At 38.5% G+C, this 6,448-nt stretch overlaps 1 long non-coding RNA gene across 1 annotated transcript; it reads right to left on the reverse strand.

Moving 5' to 3' along the window:
- Window positions 1-291: 291 nt before the first annotated feature.
- On the reverse strand, window positions 292-2,916 carry LOC108938211 (uncharacterized). The gene is made up of 3 exons (XR_001966400.1): window positions 2,796-2,916; window positions 2,144-2,274; window positions 292-840 (listed from the first exon to the last, which is right to left on the reverse strand). It is a non-coding gene; the product is annotated as an uncharacterized LOC108938211 (long non-coding RNA).
- Between the last annotated feature and the right edge of the window lie 3,532 nt (window positions 2,917-6,448).

Consider the following 6,448-nt stretch of genomic DNA (forward strand, 5'->3'; position numbering starts at 1 on the left):
TGAGAAATTATTCTAACAAGCCATGTATGCAAATAAGGCAATCACTGTAAATGATTTTAGGTACCTTAAAATTATGTTTTCAAGCAAATAATTATGACGATGTTTCAGCTCAATGCACAAACAAATTTCATTAATGAATTAAAATTTGTAAAAGGTCTGTCACTCACCACTTGGAAGGAAGGATTAATCCCCTGCATATTAAAATTGTGCAAATATTAAAGATAACAAATTAAGACCACAAAGTCAAATATTGGAACTCAGTGAACTTGAAAATGTAGGCTACCAGAAAATATTAAATTCCGCAATGAACCTCAACTGTAATTGTTGCACGGAAGTGTTCTATCTAAATTGTTCGCTTGTCCTTTTCAAGGGTTTCGGAGTTGAAAAATGTGACTTGGTTGGGTGGGTTTATACTTCAGCGTCTACCGCCATGCGTTTCTGCAATGATCTAAACTTCTAAACTCCACGGTGCTGTGGCACATACCGTCTTTACGGAACATATATTCATTTTTCAGTTGGAAAATTAAACTTTAGAACAGAAAGTTGTAAAACGGTTTCATTCAGGTGTTCAGATTAACTACAACAATGAACTGAACTCAACAGTTTTATGGCGTATACCTGAAGAGCTACTGAAGTTTCTCGGTGGTCCACTGACTAAGGGCTTCTGTTCATTATGGTCCCCTGCAGTCAGTCTGCAGTGATATCCATGCCTTTCCCTCCATCATTTCATCAGTCTCGCAGCAGTTGTGTTTCAACGACCTCATCCTCTGACCTTTCGCCTGTTGAGTTTGTGGAGGAGAAAAATTTTCTTCTTTTCTTCCCTTCCCTTGTTCCTCCCTGCTAGAGGGGGAAAAAATAAACATCTTTAAATGAAATTTTGGAGCTGACAGCATCCTCAGATTTTGTTGGTCTTTCCCCTAAAACCAGATCCATGTCCCTCATGGTGAAAACATAATGCAGAGAAAAATTAAGAGCAGAATAACTCCAAAGTGTGTCTTCTGATTAGTGAGCAAACCATTGTCAAATAATAGTTTTAGAGGTGGATTTCATTCTGGAATCTGTAAATAAATCTGAAATATAAACAATATATTCATTATTAGTAATATATTCAGTTGAAACATGCCAGGATGGTATCCGGTACGCAAGGCAGGGGGCCTGCAGGAAATTTATTGAAGAAAGAGAATTTCTTAGTTGTATGTCATCATAAATTTTCACAGAAATGGAATGCAGATACAAAAAGTCTGTTTATGATAATTTTGCAATAAGTAGAAAGCAAAAGATGCTGGACTAATGAGTCCCTTTCCATTATTCACTGAAGGCTTAGCGGTCATACTGAGGAGCGAATTAAAAACTTTAAAAAGTAAAAAAGTAACACTGTGCAAGGCTGATAAACAGGAAACTTTACACTGATCACTGTCTGAATGTTAGCTGTGCTCCTCGCTGAACAATCAGAAGTACCAGAGGGGGATGCAGTGGCACTGACATGCTGGGAGGGTGGGACAATCAGACGGAATCCACTTCTTGGGGCTCAATGCATGTCTGTACATTACTGGTCACCTGCAGTGATGGACATGTCACTCCTCCAATCATAGCTTAGCAATCAGAGCATAGAGTGAGAGAAGGCGGAGTTACAAGTAAAGGTAAAGGCGGAGCCAGAGGCGTACATGTGGACCTCAGTACAGTATAATGCACCTTGGAACAAGACAAACAAGAGCTGATGTATTGAATTACAAGACAACCATGGAAAAAATGTGACATCCACTTTCAAGTCTCACGAAAGTCACTGGAAGCAAATAAAAGCTTTGTGTCTCGATTTTCCAAAAATTTTTCTCAATTGTCAGTAGAGCCTGTAAATCATGAACTTTGCTGCGTTTTCCACTGCAGCGCCAGTGAGATAACTTGCTGAAGTGTTCACGTCAGAGACGGCTATATCACCACTGATATTTCCTTCAAAAGGTTAGAACCAGATCCCAAACACATTTGTTGTGGTGTTCTTAGTTTGTCTGGAGGAAAAAAAAAAATCACTTTCAGGCTGCATTTACTTTTCCATGATGCCAGAGCTTATGGCTGTCACGGCTCATCTGTGAAGCCATCTATCTTTCCAGACGAAGTGCACGAAAGTTAAGCCTTTATCTCAACTTACCATATGTTTCCAGGTTCTCCAGATTGTGTCAGAGGAATTCAAGTGTTTTTCGTTCCTCGAGCCGTCCCCTTCCGCTTCATACACGCAAGTAGACTTTGAGTCCTTAACCTTCTGAAGAAGTGAAGTTCTTGCTTCGAGAAAAAACAATAGCAGAACATCAGAGTTAAAGCTGAAATTTGTTTACTGTTCCAAAAATGCTTCCCTAAATAATACCATATAAATACTGTAAAAATACATGTAGGGTTTCAGAGCTGTACTAATAATCACTGTATTTAAATACAGTACAGTTAAACTAAATATATTTTGTGTGATTGGGTTCAAAACAGGAATACATTAATTTTAAATTACTTTGTCATATTTCATTACATAGACTTCCCATTACCATCAGTCTCAGATGGTTTATTCCGTATATTATTATCACTACAGGCAAATTAATAGAGTATAAATAAAACTGGGATGCCAGATGAATTCATTTATATTAGGCAAAGTGTAAGAAGTTATACACTCAGTATACGCTCAAATGTTTTTCACACACTTTACCACATATTTGCATCCACGGTTTTTATAATTTAATTTAAGGAGCTGCGAATTGTGTTCGGCAGTGAGTCGCGTCTCAGCCGATGCGGAAAGACAAGTATCTCTGCACGCAAACCTAAGTGTGACACAGAGGGACGTCCTCCTCCGAAGAAACAGATGTCAGCATCATTGTCTCCGACACACCTCTACCTGGATGGAGTTCTCATTGCTGCCAACCTCTCCATGCCAAAAACCACGTAGCAGAAGGACTAAATGGGACAAGTGGTTTCTTTATCATGCTGGAAGACTGAATTCAGCGTTTTTGCACTTTATTCAGTTCAATGCAGTTCAATATACTTTTACAGTGCACTGTCCTCACACGGTGACACAGAGTGTAGAACAAAAACCAAGAGCCATAATACAAATAAAAGGTTAGCTATACATTAAATTACTACAGTAGATGAGTAGTTACAACTGGCCACACAGGAAAGAGATACAAAAAAATTCTTAACTGGAAGGCTAGGGAGGAAAAAAAAAAAATCTCTTGGGGTCCAAGTGCCAGTTGTTGCCCACCCCTCTTGGGCATTCTAGATTAAAAAAAAAAAAGACTTTCAAGTCAATTTACAGGTATTTATAACATTGTTGCTAAGTGCTAATAACTTGATGTTGTGGTTCACGCAAGCATGTCTCATCCTCCATGGCATGCAGTCAACATCTTCCGTCAACATGGAGTGCTGGTGTCACGGATAGCTCCCTCACATCTCATCGTGGGGAAACAATGCTCAGCAAGAAAGAAAGGGTTAGGAACTGATGACATAATGAGATTAGAGAGTTTTATACAGAAAAAAACAACACAGCAAATAGGAATTACATCAGTCATGGACACAGCAGAGTGAACATATAAGTCTGAAGCCTGGATTTAAAGTCACGAGGCTTTATGTGATGGACATCCAAAATAACTTCAAGAGATCTGTGAAAGGACCCAAGTTCAAATTGCCACCAGTGCTGTGACACCATCAGTCAAGGTGTTTACTTTCAATTACGATGGAAAAAATACCAAGGTTTATAAATGGGTGAATTATTGTAAGGACTTTACTATACAAACCTCACACCATAAGCTATTCTGAAGAAAAGCATCAACTAAATGAATAAATAAAAATTACTTTAGAACAAAGTGATTTCATAATGATTTTGCCATACAAAGGCTCTGCAAACAGAATCTTTTTATGTTTATTGGACCAAAACAGATGTATTTGAATAATTAACTCTGAAATAATTTTCAAGAAAGAAAACACAGAATTGGATATGAATATGAATTTAGAAGTGGTGTTACAGTATGGTTTAATTTTTTTTTTTTTCTTTTTTCTCACTTTTTGAAGTCTTAATTAAAATTATAGGCTTCAAATATGTGGTTTTCAGTTTCTCAAGAAATGCAGACATTGTACCAGTGTGAAAATGAAAAGCACTTAAGATGGCATTCATCCATCCTTAATCAATAGCCACTTATTCAGTGAGGGGTCGTGGTGGTCCAAAACCTATCCCAGAAGCTGTGAGGCAGGGTACAGCCTGAATGAGACACCAGTGCATCACTTGGCAATCACACACTCATTTACTGACTCACACGCACTCACCTGAAATACACGTCATTGCACTGTAGAAGAAAATGAGTCTTCCTGGAGGAAATTGACACAAAAATAAAGAGAACATGGATACTCCACACAGACTGAGCCATATTCAAACCAAGAGCCAAAATCAAGGAGCAATGAGGCATCAGTGCTACCTGCTGTGCCACTGTGCCACCATACAAATGACTGTGATAACACTACACAGAGCTCATTGGAAGTTGCTTTGGAGAAAAGTGTCTGGTAAACAAATAAATGTAAAATGTAAATGTAAAATAGAGCATTCAGTTATTCAATAATAATAATAATAATAATAATAATAATAATAATAATAATAATTCATTTAAGACAAGTATAGGATTTACATTAAAATGTACTGCTGTTTCTAACAGAGCTATAGTACGGCAATAAAACTTATGTGCAATCACTCCTGGTCACTGCAAAAGGTTTGCCAAAAATATCCCCTTGTTAACCTTTACTGTCACCTTTTCCACCACATACCCAGTGGAATATATATGCAGTGTAAGAAGCTTATGAAGCCAACATCAGCAATGCTTTCAGAGTAAAAAAAATACGGCAGCTGTGTGGAGCTGGGGGATCAGACGTGCTTGCAGTTTGTCCGTTCTGTGTTTTCTCAGGGACGGAGGCGGCGCAAGAGGGCCTGTATTGATTTTTTGTTCGGGGGGGTGGGAGAACTGAGGTGATGGTCCTGAAACAGATGTCTAATGGTGTTCTGTGAGTCTCCACTTTATCAAGTCAGGCCAGCGCTGACAGCTAGATGCTGGAGGGCAATTAAAATTAAAGCGGCGCCTGATTAGAATATCATATTCATCTGGATGGTAATGGCTGTGTCTGGCTTCGTATAAATAATTAATTATGCAAAACCCCTGCGCAGCTGCCACTGGCTGGAGTTAACTGACTTTCTGTCAACATCGCACAGTTCTCGAAAGGATAAAGAGATTTGGGAAATAAGCTCTTTAACTGCTGTCCCCGGGCTTCCGCGGCCTTGCTGGAGCGCCGCTCGGCGCGCCCCTCGTGCAGGTGGCATCCACTGGACGCTTCCTTTGGAGATCTGTAATGCGGGAATGATGAAAGCTGGAAAACAACCGAAATAAAGGCCATTCCAAGCCCACCTTGCCTCATTAATACACATGAGCTCCCAAAGCCTTGGAGAATTGTGAGAGGAAGATGCAGTAGTGTCCCAGGTTTGGGCTGTAACAATCTACATATTCCTTTGCTCTCTGAATTTTTCAGAAAGAAAAAAAAAAAAAAAGTATTGCTTTTTCTTTGAATGAATAATTTTATATATATATATGACTTTATTTATGTTAAAACTATATAGGATGTAAGGTTCTGAATGCTGAAAACAGTCAAGTAAAAATTCCTTAAAAGGAAAAAAGGCATGTACAAAATAAAAAAAAAAAACACACTACACTGCAGAAATGAGCTTTAGAGGATGCTGTTAATTGACTGCAGAGATAAATATTGAACGATTAATAATGCAGAGTTGTATGGCGCAGACAACCTGCTCACGGTTGCTGGATCTCTGTTCATATCTTAAAGTTACTGACATTGACTATCTCATGGCTTTTATCTGGAAACGTGATGATACCATATAGAAGCATTCGTCAAAGTAAGTCGAACAACTGCAAACTTGGCATTTGCATATTATGAGCAAAATCTGGTAATAATGAATTGTTTTAATTATGACAAAAGGAAATTATAAGATGCATTGATGCGCGTGCACCTAACTGGCACGCATTACTGTGAAAGATTATTCCCAGAACAAATATCGCTGCTATCATATAGCTCTTTTACATGGGAATGCACTGGAATGTATGTTTTCTTAATCTTACTCCACTGTCAATAGAAACAAATATTAGGATATTTTCTGCATGCACATTTCAGAAAGTAATTGCCCTAGTTTCTAGGAAATGGGAGGTTATGGGTTTGACATTTAAAACTATGTTTCTAAAGTTTTTGCTCTGGACTGAGCTCAGCAATTAAATGTTATGAGTAATAAACTAAGAACATGCCGGGTGCCGAACAGCTCGGTACCTGCTGTGATATCGAAGACAGGCTTGATCATGCACTCGGTAACCTGTGAATAGGCCTTTTTACAGCACAATTCCTGGAGGTCTTACGGGCTAAAGAGTGTAAAAATAAT

The sequence above is a fragment of the Scleropages formosus genome, chromosome 15 (assembly GCF_900964775.1).
Source record: "Scleropages formosus chromosome 15, fSclFor1.1, whole genome shotgun sequence".
NCBI classification, from domain to species: Eukaryota; Metazoa; Chordata; class Actinopteri; order Osteoglossiformes; family Osteoglossidae; genus Scleropages; species Scleropages formosus.